The following is an 18268-nucleotide window of genomic DNA, read 5'->3' as shown; positions in this document are numbered from 1 at the left end:
TACACTATGTGGAGACAACAGGAATCATAATGTTTCTGCCACGGATCCTGCTATCTGGGAGCTCTTAGCTTAAGGAATCATTGTCAATTGGGTGACTATGCCTTCCAGGGGACATTTGGCAATGCTTAGAGACACTTTTGGTTGTCATGACTGGGGGCTTTGTGTCACCAGCATCTGGTGGATAGAGGCCAGGGATGTTACTAAGCATCCTACAATGCCCAGGGCAGTTTGGGCTGCTGTAATAGAATACTACAGATGACGTGCCTTGAACAACAAATATTTCTCCTGGTCTGCAGGCCAGGCAGTCAGATTAATGGCAGATCTGATATCTGGAAAGGACCACTTGCTGGCTTATAGATGACATCTTCCCCCTCACTTGGCAGAGAAAAAGAGAGAGAGAGAGAGTGAGAGAGAGAGAGAGAGAGAGCAAACTTTGATCCTCCCTCCCCTTAGAAGGGCACTCATTCCACCACAGGGTTCTACTCTCATGTCTTTGTTCAAACCTAATTACCTCTCAAAAGCCCCACCTCCAAATATCACACCATTGGAGCTTAGGAAAACATGCAGTCCATGACTCTGTCCATGGTATAGTAGTTGAGAAGCTCTGGTCTGGCTCATCACTCATTCTATCCTTTACTCTATAACATTTTTGAGCACTTGTAACAGACGAGGTACAGTTCTAAGCATAGGGGATACAGTGGAGAAGACAGAAAGTCTCTGTTCTCTGATCATTTCCAATCTAGGTGCAGGGTAGAGTGAGTGGAAGCAGAGCTGGACATGAACAAGGGAGTGAATGAGTAACAAGGACAATGTCAGGTAGTGATGAGTGCTATGCAGAAAATAAACGTGGTGGTGGCTTTATGTTGGCTGGTCATGGGAGGCCTTTCAGAGGGGTCATATTTAAGAATAAATCTGAATGGCAAGAGATATCCAAGGAAGGGGCATGCTGGGCTGAGGGAACAGCAAGTGCAAAGACTCTCAGGTGGGAATGATGTTGGGAGTTCTTTCAAGGAACAGACAGGAACCCAGGGTGATGGCAATGATTCTAGCAAGGACAATATACTACTGGGGATTTTTTAGCCAAGATACAGAGTTTGGATTTCCCTCCAAAGCCTTAAATGTGACTGTTCTCATGGTGGAAGCAATGAGGATTATGAAGAAAATGGAAGAGTATGGGGGACAAGGGATCAGAGTGAGAGCGGCACTGAGTTTGCTTCTCTGAGACTCAGATGTTGGAAGGAAGTCAGTTGTCAGAAGGCCTGGGGGCGTCTGTGAGTTCCCTGGGGTTGTGGGCTCAGTTGTGGTTCCCCCAAATTCCTGTTAAAGCCCAACTCCCTCTACTTCAGAGTGTTACTGTATTTGAGGACAGCACCTTTAAAGAGATGATTAAATTAAAATGAGCCCATTAGTGTGCCCTTAAGAGAAGAGGAAATTCAGACACAAGAAAGAGAAATTAGGGTTGCACTCTCACAAAGACAAGATCATGTAAGGAGGACAGAGAGAAGCCAAGGACAGGGGCCTCAGGAGAAAACAAACCTCTGAAGAACTTGATCTTGGACATTTAGCCCACAAAACATGAAAAAAAAAATACATTGCTGTGTTTAGTCATGCAGCCTCTGATATTTTGTTTTGACAGCCATGGCAAACTAATATGTGGATTTTCAGTTTTCTTAGCTGTTGAGTAAGGAGCTGTTGTGGGTCTTGACGTTAATCTTCTTTTTACTTCTATGAGACTTTGACTCCAAGAAATAAATATCCGAACTCCTTGTCCAGGCAGCATGCACCCCTTGAGCCTGAGCTAGTGTCCTTGAATCGGAGAATATAGACAGAGCAGTCCTCAGGGGAAGCAGAAGAGTGTTGGGGGAATTTGGATTTAGATAGGGGTTTCCCATCAGTTTCAAAGAGGGCTCTGTCTGGGAGAATCACTCAGTTTTACTCTTCTCCCCCACAAAGGGGATTCAAAACCCCATATGGGGATTCACAGGATGACAGTGGCATGTGTGTCACCACTGGGGGACATGCACAGCTCTGTGTCAGAGTTTCCAGAAGAGAGTTAGAACTTCAGGAATTTCCCGTTGGAAGGAGTTCACTAGAGCCTGAGGGACCCCCGGGGGGACATTCAACTCCCTTGGTGCTGGCTGGAATGCACTTTTCTGGGCTTAGGGGAACCTCTGCTTTCTGTGTGAAAGGAGACTCTTGGCTCTTGTCTTGTGTTGGACAGGGAAGGTCTGAAGATGTCACTGGCTGTGAGACTCAGGAATGAGGTAGTGGGAGCCTCAGCAAAACTCATGAGCTGCCTGCTTGCTGAAAAAATTTGACCTAGGAAATGTCTATAGTGCCTGATAAACAGGAGTGTGATGAGTGATGGCTACTGCTTGAGTTGACTGTTGTTTCTAACTTGTTCTTCACCAGTTGGGATGAATCAGAACATCTTGAAAGGGCAGACTCTGTGCTTTGATGCCTCGCATTTTGTAGTTAGCCATCTGTCAATATATCATGAATTCAACAAATATTTACTAAGCAATTCACATTGCTTAAAATTTTGGGGATGGGTGGGAGGGGAAGGAGACAGGAATACTAAACCAGTATTGTCTGTGTGTGTGTGCGTGTGTGTGTGTTTTAACTGAAAGAAGGAATGACTATGAGGGAACAAATGATTGGACTGCACATTTCACACTTGAGATTCTATTTGTTTTCTGTGTTGTTCCATTCTGTATCCTCAACATCCAAAGTAATACCTGACACACAGTAGATTCTCAACTAATGTTATGAAAAAATGAATGACCTTAACACAATAAATTCATCTCTCTTTGTCTCATTCATTCACTTGATCAACACATGCTAAAGGCCGCACAGATAGTGAAGCTAATGTCTCTGCTGTTGAGCAGCAGTTTGCTGAGGAAAACAGGCAACTGAGGGTGCACTTACAAAGCACTGGGATGGTTGCCATGATGTTGGAGAGCAAAGGGAGTGGTAAGATCAGAAAAGGAACCAGAGCTGTCACGTGAGTAGAAGAGAGCTGGGCAAGAAAGGGGCTAGGAGATGGCATGGATGAAGAAGGCACAGAGGTGCAGGAAGCCTTGGAGTGGTGGTATAGAGTGGCTGGACTGTGGGCAGTTTAATGAGGTGAGAGAGTATTAGATGAAGATAAAGAGGTGATCAGAAGGGAGATCATGGAAGGCTAAAAATATTGAAAGGAGGAGGGTGTAGTGTCCACCTTGGGCATTGAGAGGGGATCATAGAGGTGGGAGGGAAATGAGGATAGAATCATTTCTTCTAAAATCAGATCTTGTCTTTTTTTTTTTTTTTTGACAGGCAGAGTGGACAGTGAGAGAGAGAGACAGAGAGAAAGGTCTTCCTTTTGCTGTTGGTTCACCCTCCAATGGCCACTGTGGCCAGCGTGCTATGGCTGGTGCACCACACTGATCCGAAGCCAGGAGCCAGGTGCTTCTCCTGGTCTCCTATGCGGGTGGAGGGCCCAAGGACTTGGGCCATCCTCCACTGCACTCCCGGGCCACAGCAGAGAGCTGGCCTGGAAGAGGGGCCACCGGGACAGAATCTGGTGCCCCGACCGGGACTAGAACCCAGTGTGCTGGTGCCGTAAGGCGGAGGATTAGCCTATTGAGCCACGGCGCCGACCAAGATCTTCTTACTACAGGTTCCTTGAGTCCTAAAAAATTAAACCTGAGTCATTAACACACATGTTTGGGCCACATTGCAAGTTGCTGACCCAGAATTCATCCCCTTGTATTTCTTCCTTCCTAACACAATTCTGATTCACTCAGGTAATCACTCCAGACTCAAAGGAGGGTGACCTCATCCCCAGCTCCATGGATACATCCTAATTAGTCTTGGCCACTCTGTACCTGACAGTTTCTGATGACTGTCCCTGGTTCAGGGACCTCACATGTTCTAAAATGGCCCCATCAGATTGAAAACAGTGTTTTCCATTTCATGCTGGAGGTGAACAAAGATTACAGTCCTAGTTCCCACTCACAGCCTCAGGACAAAGCTGGCACTGTGGATGGCTGAGCAGAGAGGCAGAGGCTTTGGATGATGGTGATTGTTTTAGTCTATTTGGGCTGCAAAGGCAAAAGCCTATTAGACTGGATAAGTTATAAGCAACAGGAATTTATTTCTCACAGTTCAAGAAGCTGAGATCTTCAAGATCAAGGTGCCAGCAGGATCGAATCCTGTTGGTGGTCTGTTCCTCATAGACGGTGATTTCTTGCTGCATCTTTGCATGACAGGAGAGGCAAAGCAACTCCCTTCCACATCATTTGTAGGGGCAATCCTCCCATTCATGAAGGCAGAGTGCCCAGCACTTGATCACTTCCTCAGAGGCCCCGTGTCTTAATACTATCACATTGGGTATTAGGTTGCAGTATAAGAATTTGGGGGTACCAACATTCAGACCACAGAAGTGATAGATTCTATTATTATTAGATTTTGTAGCTCTTTGTTCCTGCCTCACCTTTGCCATACTGAGCCATACCACTGACTTGGGCATCGGACAAGTAATGGGCTTGTGCCAGTGGCTATGAGTAGATATTTCATTTTCTCTTTCTGAGCAGAAGCTGTAAGTGTGATTGGGTTGTGAATGGGGTGCTCTTGCTTCTGTTTTTCACTCTGAGAACAGTCTGTCTGGGTTCCCCAGATGAGAAGACATAAGGGCTGAATTGAGGTGAGAGTAGCCGAGCATGGTCAAGACCAGCTGAGTCCAGCAGAGCCCAGTCAAGCCCAACTGACAGTGTCATGAGTAAGAAATAAATATATTCTGTTGCAAAACTGTGAAACCTTGAAATGGTGTTGTTATGCAGCATAAGAAAAGAAAAGGCTGCTGAGTAGCTGAATCCATCGATCCAGGCTCACTCACTGTGTACTTTTAGATAATCAAGTAAAATATCCTCCTCACTTAAACCATAGTGAGCTATGGTTTTCTTTTATTTGCAGACAAAGTCATATGCCTCAAGTTGCACATGATTGACTTTCCCCTAAACATTTTGGGCCTTTGTTAGCATAATTTTCTGTCTCTGGAGATCCTTGTTTTACCTGACATGCTTTTTGTCATCTCTTACAACCCAGATCAATGCTTTTTCCTGTGAGCAATCTTTGTCTCTCCTGAGAATAGTTTCACAGCACTTCAATCTTCTCATTATAAATTTTACCATGTTGCATTGTTGCTGCTTGCAAATATGTCTCATCCACCAGACCAAGAGCATCATCTGTGTCTTATGAATTTTTGTACCTGTTGTGTCTTGCCTAGAATGTAGTAGTTGCTCATAAAAATTTTACCAAATAAATAATTTCTAAAAATGCATTCCTACAAGTCATTACTGAGAGGAGTTAAAGTATTTTCTCCTATGAGTTGCCAGTCACGATGAAGTGAGGCCACACTGGGCAGAATCTTCTAGAAGCATCAGGCCTCTCTACCTTTCAATGGAAAGGTGGAAAATATTGAGACCTCAGGACTGTATTATTTTAACCAATACATTCCAATAAGTCAGCAAACCCTGGGATTTAGTAGAAGTTTTGTATATTCAGGGACTCAAAGAATTTACCAACTCCCTGAGAATCACTTTTACAGACTGTGAGACTTTTGTGTCACTACAAATGGTCTGAAGAAGTGTATGTCAATGCACTCCACTGAAGTCTGATTTTTGTCATCTAGCTATACAGTTTGAACCAGCAATATATTGGTTCCTACCATATTCCAGATACTGTGCCAAGCATTCTGAATAAAACCTTCTTATAATACCAGATATCCACTTTACAGATTGGAAAACTGAGAATAAGGGGGATCAAATAAGAAACTCAACATCACAAAACTCATGAGGCACATTTGACCTATGATTTTCTGACTTCAAGCCTAATTTTTTGGTTTGTTTTCTTGACTGCAAAAGGGAGATAACATTTAATTTTATCACCTTCCAGGGTTTACGGATCTAATGTGATCATATACACATGGAGTTCTTATTTAGATAGTGTTAAAATCAGCGAAACTTGACTAGAGTGTGTTTTTAATGTTTTCACCCAAAGGACTGAGAAACATGAAGACTTTTGAAAGTCTAGCAAGTGGGAGAATATATTTTGTGGGAAGAATGGGCTGCCCAACCACATCACATATCCCATAATGGAACAAGATATCTCATCTGCCAAGATCAGTGTAGCAGATATCCAAAGATCTGTTGCTTCTCCTGTATTATTTTTAGTACTGCAACAACACAGGTCTTGCATTTTCTTTTTACTAAGGAAGATAGTGGGTTTTGGAGAGGTTAAGTAACTTGTCCAAGGAAACACGGGTGATGGAGGAAACTTAACTCTTGAGTCTAAAGAGCAGGATCAACCTATAGTGGTGCTATTTCCTTATTCTGATGGCTTACAGAGATGGTTCTGGGTGACTACTTATTATCATAACTTAGGATTTTTAGATTTTCAGTATCCTTAGGTGAAAATTCTGTGGTTTTATTATTTATTCTGTACACATTTTAAACTTAGTTTCAGCTGTTGTGGGTCAAATATTAAATTAAATTTGATTCTGTGTGGGTGAGTGGTTTGCAGCCGAAATTTGAACATACTCATAGGTTGAACAAGAACATTTAATGATTTGAAAATTAAATGGCTGGCAAGTCATTGCCTCTTACCCTCCCCCCATCTTAATAATCTAGTGCTCAGTCAGTCATTATCTGAACCATGAAGAAGGTAGATGGGCATAGACGGAGCACTGGAGGACACCTGCTGGGGTTGGCCATTAGTGACCTGGAGGCCAAATCTGGATGCCGCCTGTTCTTGGATGGAAATGGTTATTGCATTTATAAGTGGTTGGAAAAATTCTGGAAGTTTATTTTCCTGTTATTTACACAGCCCTCATAATTTTTTTATTTTGCTTCCTGGTACATAAAGCCTAAAATATTGCCTCTCTGTTGTCTTATGGTGAAAGTTTGCCAACTACTAACATGGGGGAGAGTGAGCATCCCTTTTGTGACTGGAGCCTTTCTGCGCCTTCTTGCATTCCATGTGGCAGGCATTCCCACGAGGGCTTTGGCCCAACGCTGCCCAGTGCAGTATGGAAATGAACTGGACGAGGCTCTTGGACTCTACGGAATTGCCTGCAACTGAGAAAGAGGGTGTTGTTCTGGGAGGAAAGGTGAAAGTTCCAGGGGAAACAATTGTACGAGCAGAACAGACTCAGTTGTGAGCCCCTGGCTTCCAATCACAGGCCCGCTATGACCCTTTGCCTGCTCTGGGCTCCATTATTGCACCAATACCAGGAAGAACTTTTATTTTGCTGGGAAAAGAAAGCGTTCCTCTTTTTCTGTGGGAGAGAGAAATCGGTGGAGCAAAATCTGAGGAAAGCTCCGCTCTTCGCACCAAGAATGAAAGGGAGTGTGTTGTTTGCACAGGCTCTGGTCAGAATTGGAGCTGACTGCGCTCTTGGCTGGTCAGCGGGCCTTTTAGCTTCCTGCCGTAGCAAAGCCTCCAGCTCAGGCCTCCTGGCAGTGTGGCCTCTTCAGAAGGCCTACATGGTTGACTTTGAAGGCTGGGATAACAGCTCAAAGGGACTATGTCCAGAGCATGTCTTCCTTCAGATCTGAGCTTCCAGCCGGCGAGAGCCCAATCAGAGCCCCCAGGCAATGCCTCACAGCCTTTAGAGGTGGGGCAGAGAGATGAGGCCTTGTGACACTGGCATCCAGTCACCCCGCAGGCTGTCTGCTCTCCTGTCCTTAGTGGAGACACAAAGTTGGATTTCTTCAGAGAGGTTTAGGAAACCTGAGCCCTGCCAGGCTCCTGCTCTGTGCTGCTTTGCTGGCAAATTGGTTCCATGTTCTTTTCAATGCAGGGCCCCTCTCGGTTCTGGAGACCTCTTTTCCCACCCTTGCAGCTCCCTTCCTGCCTCACTCCTCTCTGTGTGTCTCTCTTCCATCACTGCAATGGATTCCTGGCACTTAGCCTCATCCGCTAAACATCAAACATCCTAGGAACGCAGGGAGTTGGGGGCGGGGTTTCTTTGAATTTTCCTTTATTCTCAGGGCTGGGACACACTTGTAATACATGGAAGAGTACCTAGCTGCCATTTGAATGTTCCAGGCTGAGGGTACAAAGCAACATCACAGTAACAGCAGCAATGGGATTTTTTCTGGCCCTGACCTTCTTACCCCAGACACCCTGAGAATCCTGTCTGTGCTCCCAGAAGTGATGGCTGTGGCTTCTGTGGGGTTAGAAGTTCCATCCTGGCTGGGCTGCTGGCTGGGCTCCTGCCTCCTGATCTGCTCTGGATTCCTGAGATGATGTCCCCTCGCTTAGGCCTTGGAAGCTGAGTCTCTTCTACAGTGAGTCTGCTGCTGGGCCCACCCATCTCGCTGAGCCCTGGAGGGCCAGAGCTGGGTGGCTGCAGAAGCCTTGCCATGCCACTCAGGAGATGGGAGGCCTCCTTCCCTCCACCCAGAGGCCAGTTCTCATCCCTTCTGTCTCATGTAGGCAGTCTTGTGTTGTGACTCAGTGAGGTCTTTATGGAAATGGCTCTTTTGCTTCCTAAAGCTCCTCTCTCTAAGACTCCTCTCTTGGGGAACCCACTTGGGAGCCCAACACAGGAAATGCTCTGTGGAAGCCTTCCCTTACCTGGCAGGGGCTTCTATGGGGATCCAAATGTGGGTTGGCTCCTGGCTCTTACTGTAGATGCCAGCCCTCTGCCTAGGGCAGCTTCTCCCAGCCTTGAGAACTAGACTCACGGCCTCCCTACCTCACCTCATCCATCCTCTGAGCTTAATGAGACCTAAGAGACAGAGACAGCACTTTAGTTGCAGTTCCGGGCTCCTGCACATACACAGCTCTGCCTGTGGGTGTAGACAAAACTGACTTCTTGTGTCTATTGTTCAATGTCTAGACTATCAGCAGCCACTGAGTCTTACTAATTTGAAATCTTCAGTGATAATCAGAATGCCTAGTACATAACAGGTGCTCAGTGAACATGTGTTGAACACAGTGTGACTAAGCCTCCTTTGTGAACCAGAGGCATTCTGAGTTTAATTATGAGTGAGGAACCAATCCAGAGGGTGGTTTGAGATTCAAGTAGAAGCTGTCAAAGACTGGGCAGGAGGCAGTCCAGGGAGCCAGGTGAGGAGAAGGCCAGAGGGCTGGGGTACCCCCTAGAGTTCTTTGATATTCAATAATCCAGGCTTCGATTGCCATGCATGAGGCTCAATTGCTGCCTTTGTATACAGATTGGTCCAAGGGAGAGGAGGTCTTTTTCAAGTGGAGTGTCCAGTGAAATCCGTACAGTGGGAACAGAAGTCTACAGTTTCGGCTGCTGTTCCTGGACACGTTTCAGAGGAGACTCGTGCAGGATTCAGGGGTCTCCAAAGCAGAAACGTGCCTGTGGTTACTAATGCCAGTCTGCGGAAGCTGGAAGGGTATGGGCTGGCAAGCTCTGGGGGCTGGGCTGTGGGATTCTTTGCTTTGATTTCCTGCCAGAGCTTGTCAAAGTTGGCTGTGGGCAGGAGTCTCATGACAGCAGGACTGTGGGGCTGGGGAGGGAGGAAAATGCCCTCACTCTGCTTCTAGAGAGGCATTTGTGACTTTTGAAATCTTAGCAGAACTGTCAGAAGAACATGACGAACCTGGCTTCCTAAACTGGCTGAAAATCAGGCCTTTGCTTTGGCTGTTGCCTGACAACATCGACTTGTAAGTTGTTGTCAACACAGAGAATGAAAAGCAGTGAGCCCTGTGCTGTGCAGACATGGACCTGGTACCCAAGCAATCAGCTTGCCTGTTCCCTGAGCTGCCCCTCTGCCCCCTCCCTATCATGTTGGGCATGCTGTGCCAATATCTACAAGGGTTTGAAGTGACAGGTTGTTGCCTTCTCGTGGTTGATTGACAGTTTCTGTTCTTTGCATTCATGGCTGCTCAAGTACCTTGTTTAGATCTGTAATTTCAAGGCTCATGCATGCTTTAACATCCTCAAATTTCACCAGTTTGGGTTAATTTATCCTTGTGCATAACCATGGAAAATCTATTGGGGGGGCTTGATATTGTCAGTATGGCCAATGACACCAATGAACTACAGAGGATAATGGCAGGAACACTTGAAAGGAGTCTAGTCATACATGTTATTAGCCATGTGACTTTGAAGAATAAAACGAGCCGGCGCCGCGGCTCACTAGGCTAATCCTCCGCCTTGCGGCACCAGCACACTGGGTTCTAGTCCCGGTCGGGGCGCTGGATTCTGTCCCGGTTGCCCCTCTTCCAGGCCAGCTCTATGCTGTGGCCAGGGAGTGCAGTGGAGGATGGCCCAGGTGCTTGGGCCCTGCACCCCATGGGAGACCAGGATAAGTACCTGGCTCCTGCCATCAGATCAGAGTGGTGCACCGGCCGCAGCGCGCCGGCCGTGGCGGCCATTGGAGGGTGAACCAACGGCAAAGGAAGACCTTTCTCTCTGTCTCTCTCTTTCTCTCACTGTCACTCTGCCTGTCAAAAAAAAAAAAAAAAAAAAAAGAATAAAACGATTACACTGGACATCTGTTTCTTCACATTCAAATGAGAATATTGGGAAAGGTTTGGTCTGTCCAAGTTGTTATAACAAAATACCAAACTGGGTGGCTTAAACATCAGCATTTATTTCTCACAGTTTTGGAGGTTGGGAAGTTCAAATTCAAGGTGCCAGCTGATTTGATTCCTGGTGAGGACCTGCTGGCTGGCTTTGCGATGTGTGTCCTTTCATGGCAGGGGGAAAAGAGAGTTCTCTCATATTCTTTCTCACAATGGCACAGATCCCATCCCAGCAGCTCCAACCTAATCACCTATCAAAGCCTTCACTCCCTAATACCATCACATTCATAATATAAATTTTGGGGGGCATAATTCAGGCCATAGCAGGGAAAGATGAAAGGTTGATCAACATTTGACTTTTTTTTTTTAAAAGATTCATTTTATTTATTTGAAAGAGAGGAAGAGGTAGAGGGATCTATCCACAGATTCACTCCCCAGTGGATGCAACAGCTGAAGCCAGGATCCAGGAGTTTCATCTGGGTCTCCCTTGTGGGTGCTGGGGCCCAAGTACTTGGGCTATCTTCCACTGCTTTTCTCAGGCCATTAGCAGGGAGCTGAATTAGAAATGAAGCAGCCAGGACAGGAACCAGCACCCACATGGGATAACTGTGTTGCAGGAGGTGGCTTAACCTGCTTGGCCAGAATGTGGGTCCCAACATTTGACTTCTAAGTTATGTTCATCTCTGGAATGGAGAGACTTTATTAATTTACTTCTAGAAACTGAGATTATGACACCATGCATGCCTTGGCTCTATTAAGATAACAATGGTCTCAAGAGGTATTTGTCATCTCAGAAACTGAAAATGACAAACCTCAGCCCTGAAACTGTTAGGTTGTGGCTCATTATTTCCAAAGTCAGTGTCTGAGGAATATGCTCCTCTTAGACTGACTGTGTTGAGATGCACACACGTGGCCACTTCCATGGGTGGGAGTGGGTAAGGCTTCAGCACAGTCCAGGCTGACATACTATGTCATCAGAGGAGGACGCGTGGAAACTGGCATCCCTACCCACTCCTGGGGCCTGTGGAAATTGGTCCAGTCCTTGTGGGAAGCAATTTGGCAGCATGTGCAGAGAGCTATCAAAATACTCACACCCTCTGACTCACTCACTTCTGGGAGTTTATCCCAAGAAAATAATCCAAAAGAAATAGAAAGTTATTCATGAAGGTGTCATTGGAGCATTATTTTTTAGTGGTGAAAAATTAGAACTGTATATGCGAGAGGTTGACAAACCATTTCTGTAAAGGGTTGGATGGTAAGCATTGCAGGCTTTGCAAATGATGCCATTTCTGTCTCTTAAACTCAACTTTGTCATTGTATTGTGCAAGATGCCATAGATAATGTGTAGCTGAATGAGCAAGGCTATTGTAGGGAGGACATGAAATTCCCCATCTGCCCTCTGAAGGTTTGCTGGAATGAACCAACAATAGATAGCATCAGCAGGAGAAAAGGCTTCCAAGCTTCTTAATGTGCAAAGGGGGAAAGATCAGAGCACAGGAGCACCACAGGGGTGTGGCCACCTGTGTCCCAAGGTGATTCAGCAATGTATACAGCCTTTTCATAGGAGAGGCTAGGAAGGGCAATGTCAGGGACAGAGTGAGTGATTTCTAGGGACTCCCTGGGCCTGAAGAACATACAATGGCATGGGACGAAATCCGGTGGGCCCGAAGGACAATGGATTGTAAATGATTCTCTATGGGGCTGACTTTGGGAATAATGGTGTGTGACAAAAGTTGACAGCAGTCTGTCCAGGTGTGTTGGCACTCTTCAATCTTTCTGTAATAGACACTGACTTAGTCCATGAACACTCAGGGGAGGGACCATAGATAATTTTTTCTTCACTGTTGGGCCCAGAGTTGAGAACTACATGGGAACTTTGCAAAAAGTCTCTGGGTTTTTTGGGGGAGAAGTAAGACAGGTTAGAGGGTTCCTTGATTCTGTTTCAGATCTTTTAATTTTCTTTAGATCAACGTGCTCATCATGTCAAAAAAATGCCACTTTACTAGGCTGTTGTTCTCTGATCCCCAACACTATGTTTTTGTGTAAACATACATTTCATATTTCTAGTGTGGCTGCCTAAGCATGCTATTATATTGTTATGTCATAAGTATATACTTAGAATTTTTTAAAAAAGCCCTCAGACTGATTTCTGTAGTAGCCATATCATTTTTATATTCCTACCAAAGAATGAGAAATCCAATTTCCTTACATCTCATTAACATCTGATAATATCGGTGTTTATTTACTTTTTAAGCTATCTTAAAAGACGTGCAATGGTGTCTCATGGTAGTTTTAATTTGCACTTTACTAATGTCTTTCCATGTACTTAATTACCACTTCCATATCTTCGTTATTAAATGTCTGCTTACATTTTTTGCTCATTTTAAAATTCCATTGTTTTCAGACTACTTAGAGGGTCCTTCATATGCTCTGGATATGGTTGTCAGGAAACATGCAACTATTTTCCCTCAAATGGTGGCTTGTTTTTTCAACCTTTTAACACAATCTTGGGGAAAGCAAATGTTTTTAATTTTTATGAGGCAAATATATCTGTTGTTTTCTTTTATGGATGCTGCCTTCAGTGTCCAAAGCACAAGGATGACATTATCATCGACAAAACCATGCTTCTGAAAAAGGATCCTTTGCAATATTTTGCTAAAACTTTAAGTCATTCTGTTTTGGGAGGAATGAGAGAGTACTCCAACATTCGTGGGAAAATTGTATTAATCAAATTTATTTTGATACATCACATTTTGAAGTCTATGCTTTTTAATATTTATTTATTTTATTTGAAAGTCAGAATTACACAGACAGAGGAGAGGCAGAGAGAGAAAGACAGAGAGAGAGAGAGAGAGAGAGAGAGAGAGGTCTTCCATCCATTGGGTCACTTCCCAATTGGCCGCAATGGCTGGAGCTGTGCAGATCCGAAGCCAGGAGCCAGGAGCTTCTTCCTGGTCTCCCACATCTTCTACTGCTTTCCCAGGCCATAGCAGAGAGCTGGATTGGAAGTGGAGCAGTTGGGTTTCGAATCAGCACCCATATGGGATGCTGGCGCTTCAGGCCAGGGCGTTAACCTGCTGTGCCAGAGCGCCAGCCCTGAAATCTATGATTTATTTTTCATAATATGCATTTTCCAAGATCTCTTTGAAGAAGATCATTTGTATGCATGGATTTCAATTTTTTTTTGCTCCAAAATGAACTTATCCTTAATTTTATCTATTTTGTGAACTTTTTGAAGTATCTTTGTCTTTCTGTATGTCTAGTCTGCAATATCTTTGGAGAACAAAAATGCACACCATCTTCCTATTTTTAAATAAAAGTCAGCAGGGTCATGTTCTCCAACTCATACATAGGAGCATGTACTGTGGTCTTGCAGCTGGAGTCACCTTTCCCTCTTGGCTTTTGGTTTTCATTTTCTTTTACTGTTCCAAATTCAGGGGCTTTTCAGAAAATTGTTTTATGCTGAAAATGATGGGTTGGTTTAAAAATAAAAACATTGGCATGAACATTTAGCATAATTGAAGTGCTTATTCTGTGAAAAAGCTTATATACTCATTATCTTATTTAGTTTTTGTTGCAATCCAACAAATTAAAAAAAATTCAGGAAGATTAAAATCTTGCCCAAGATTGATAGTTTGTAAGCAGCAGGGTCATAAATTTACCTGTTGTGGTTTCAAGCTACTCTACTGATGATCTCTCATGATTAGTTGAAATTTTCGACAGATAATTTCAAACTCATCGATCAACAAGTTCTTGGTGACCTTTTCCAGTTCTTTCCAAACCAGCATTTAACTGTTCATTGAATGGTGGCTTACTGAAAACTAGTGACACCAATGTGCCTGTGACCTAGTTTCTGTTTTATTAGTATAACCATGTAAGAAGTATTTATTTACGTAAGTAAATACTACACCAAGTGTTAATAATAGAGTCATTCACGAGCCATTAGGGGTGGTACAAGTTGGCTGTTCAGGAAAAATCTGTGAAAGGTGAAGAGATGCATGAGTTGCAATGCATTTCAAGAAGTGGGAACAGGCACCAGGATTGTGATGAAGTGTCTGAAGCCACCGTTTGTGACACTGGAATCCCCTATTGGAGTGCTGGTTCGAGTCCCAGCTGTTCTACTTCTGATTCAACCTCTGCTTATGCACCTGGGAAGACAGTGGGAGACGGTCCAAGTACTTGGTTCTCTGCCAACCATGGGGGAGACCTGGATGACATTCAAAGGCTGACCCAGACTTGGCTGTTGTGGCCATCTAGGAATAAACCAGAAGATGGCAGTTTCTCTCTCTCTCTCTCCCCTCCCTCTTCTTCCTCTTCTTTCGCTTCTTCTCCCTCTCTTTCTGTTGCTGCAACTTTCAAATGAATAAATACAAATAAATCTTGAAAAAAGAAAGAGGGACCAGCATGGGCAAAGGGAATGTGAGGTAGCCCTGTTTCCATGTTTTACCACAGCTGGAGCACAGGTGCATGCCAGCTGTGTTGGGCCAAGAAGATGGAGATGTAGTGTTGAAGAGGTGTAGAAGATGATCTTGCATGGTGTCCTGAGGAACTTGGATGTGATACTGTCAGACCAGTGTTTTCTTCTCATCTTCAAGCCATGGATCAGTGATATGTTGCCATAACATTGCCACATTTCAATCACACAATCTTAGTAGCACACAACACTGAGCGCTCATTGTTCATATATTTGGGAATGTTGGCTCGGTGTTTGGTTCATCCCCATGTTTAGGAATTGGCTGGATGTCAGAACATTTCAGATAGCCTCTGCTGAGATGACTGGGATGATCACTACCTTTCATCCTTTGTCAGAGTAGCCTAAGCATGTACTCTTGGTGATGGCAAAATCATTCAAGTGTTATTTGAAGTCTCTGTTCATGCCACATTTGTTAGTATTTTATTGGTCCAAGCTAGTGGAGATTCAACATATGGGAAAGTAATCTGTACTGTGGTACTGGGAAAAACTGCAAAGTCCCGTGGCAAAAGGTGTGGCTCCAGTGAGGGCAAATAATTGTGACCTTTGATACAATCAATCAGCTTTCGAGTATCTGCCTTGGAATCATCAGGGCGCTGTTCATTAATGTAGTGCATGGACCTAATAATATTTAGGCTCAGCAAAAATTGCAGATGCCAAATCTAAAGGGGAAGGGTCTTGCAAACATCAGCATTTTTTACAAGCTTGCTGAGTGATTCTCACCCACAGAAAAGGGTGAGAATTGTGTTTCTGGTTAGCTCAGAAGAGACATGATTGGATTTGCCTTTAGAAAATGGTTGGAACATGTGCTAACCACAAAGATAATGAGGTGAGGTGATGCATATGTTAATTAGCTAGATTTCATCATACCACATGGGCCTGGGTTTGGATGTCTGTGTCCTGGGGGCTTCCATGTGCCTTTTGTGTAGCTAAAACCTAGGATGCTAATGGGGACTGGTTGCTTGGGTGCTAAATTTGCGTCTATGGGATGTTTCAATGAAATTGCCCATCATAAGTGCTTAGATAGGTCTTGACCTAAAACATTAATTATCCAGTAGGGAAAAGCCCTGGGGAAATGAGGGGGAGGGGTTTTTCTTAGCGTCCCAACCTGTGTTGGGAGGGGTTTATGGAAGTAACCAACTGGGCACTGCTGACCATAGAGATGGTGCTGGAGTGGAGAGAAGGTCTCCAGGCCACTGCTGGGCCATCTGTTGGGAACAGTGCACTTCCTATGACCCAAGCCCTGGGAGTACTGCAAGCAGGCGGGCTGATTAATTATTTCCCTGGGGTCTCCCCAACAGAGGATAGAAACTGATGCTCGGTGGGCGTGAAAGAGAGGCCAAACCTTTCAACTAGTGGGGAATTTGTTTCCTGGTCTAACTGCAGCCACATGTGAAGGTATTGAAAACATATGTGCCTCTGATAAAAGATCACATTGAAAGTAAAGACTAGAAAGGAACCAGCATCCTGTTTCTCATCAAACCCCACACCCTGCGTGTTCAGAGGCTTTGTGTTACCAGAGGTTGTTTAGAAGTGTTCAAACAGGGCTGGCTCAGGTTCCATTAGCACCTTTGACACGTTTCTAAGGCCTACCCTCTGTACCCAGTGAAGTCAGTCACTTCTTGCAGTTCTTCTCTAGCCTGGCAGTCTCTCAAGCCCATGAATCAGAATCCACAGGAGTGGCCACTAGAAACTGAACTTTTTAACAAGCTCCTCTGGCTAATTCTTATGCAGCTGGCCTTGAACTTCTCTGTGAACTGAGATGAAAAGCTAGAGGTTTAGAGTGGACATGCATGAATAAGGAACTGTGCTGAGTAGCTGATAGCGCACACACATACACACACACAATATTCCACATAAGTTTTCTATCCGTGTGTAGGGTAAGGGGTTGGGAGAGACACAGAAGGTGGCAGGGAGGAAGAAGAGGCACTGAAAAGAGCAAAGGGGCATTATAAGTGCAGTAAGTCCACCGTGTGCAGGAAGTCTTCGACATAACTAGCTACCAGTAGATGTCTTTGCTAATGGGATCATCATCCATTTAATCTCCCAAGATAGAAACCTTAGAAATATTTGCAACTCCCACTTTGCTTTTCTTTCCTTCTATTCCAAGTGATCAGCAAATCTTGTTCACAGGATTGTGTTAGTCACAGTTGGTTGCTAAGTCAAGAGACAGTCTGCATTATCCAACCTTTTGTCACTATAACAAATATTCAGGAGAAATTACTTATGAAGGGAGGAGGTTTATGTTGGCTCACAGTTTTGGAAGTTTGTAGTCTGAACTGGGGAGGATCCCATTTATTTGGCCACTTGGTGAGGCCAGGAGATGGCAATGGTAAAGCGTGTGCCTGTGTGGAGGAAGGATCACATGGAAAAGCAGGAAGGAGAGAGAATGGCTGGGCCCAGCTTGGCTTCTATAACCAGGCCTTTCATGAGAACTGCCTTCCAGGGACATACCTCCAGTGACCTAAGGACCTCCTAATAGGTCTACCCCTAAACACCTCTATTGGATTAGGTTTCTACCCTATGTCATTCTGGAGTCAAGCCTGGACACCAAGACCTATGTCCAAACCACAGAACAGTCTTTCCTCTTCCCTTGTCAACAGACCTTTGGATTGCTGGGGATCAGGAAGCACTGTGTCCAGCTGGACTCCTGCAGTAGCCTCTCCCGTGGTCTTTTGGCCAGTTGACTCTCCTTTCACCCATCCTCCACTGCATCTTGGGAGTAATTATCCTTAAATCTCTTCTAATAAGCATAGTTCTCTCTTTAGGAAAATAATCCTCTTTTTTTTTTTTTTTCAGATCAAACACAAATCCCTAGAGATGGTTTGTGAGATCCTTCTGATCGACTCTGAATTTCTTCTCCAGATTTATGTCTGTGGTGAATTAAATGTGGTAGCAATTATCCCATAGAAAGATAAGGTCTGTGTGACTTTTCCTTGTTTTTGGGTGCTTTGTGACTTTTTTTAACCAATATATTGTGGTGAAGGTGAAATTTTGGAAATTTCTGACCCAGGCTTTAAGAAAGTATGTATTCCATTTCCTGTATCTTGCAATCTATATTTTTTTTTCAGGGAGAGCAGAGATGCATGTGGGGATTTCAGTCACTCTGACGGGATAGGCACAGGAGCTTCAATGATGTTTTCCTCTCTGCTCAGCTCTTTATCTACCTTGCCAAAGTGCCAGACACACTGACTTTGGACTCTACAGGCTAGATAACCTACCAGCTGAATATTGACGAGTGGTCTCCTTGAT

General features: G+C 44.5%; 1 long non-coding RNA gene across 1 annotated transcript in view; it reads left to right on the top strand.

The window, feature by feature from the left end:
• The window catches only part of LOC138849975 (uncharacterized), a 76848-nt gene extending 58914 nt beyond the window's left edge, over positions 1 to 17934 (top strand). Inside the window, exon 4 of the long non-coding RNA XR_011389314.2 lies at positions 17816 to 17934. This is a non-coding gene — a long non-coding RNA (uncharacterized LOC138849975). The remainder of the gene's footprint in view (positions 1 to 17815) is intronic.
• Positions 17935 to 18268: the final 334 nt, after the last annotated feature.

Source organism: Oryctolagus cuniculus, chromosome 6, assembly GCF_051225735.1.
Source record: "Oryctolagus cuniculus isolate XC-2025 breed Fujian yellow rabbit chromosome 6, ASM5122573v1, whole genome shotgun sequence".
Classification (NCBI taxonomy): domain Eukaryota; kingdom Metazoa; phylum Chordata; class Mammalia; order Lagomorpha; family Leporidae; genus Oryctolagus; species Oryctolagus cuniculus.
This window is presented reverse-complemented; position numbering and strand designations above follow the sequence as displayed.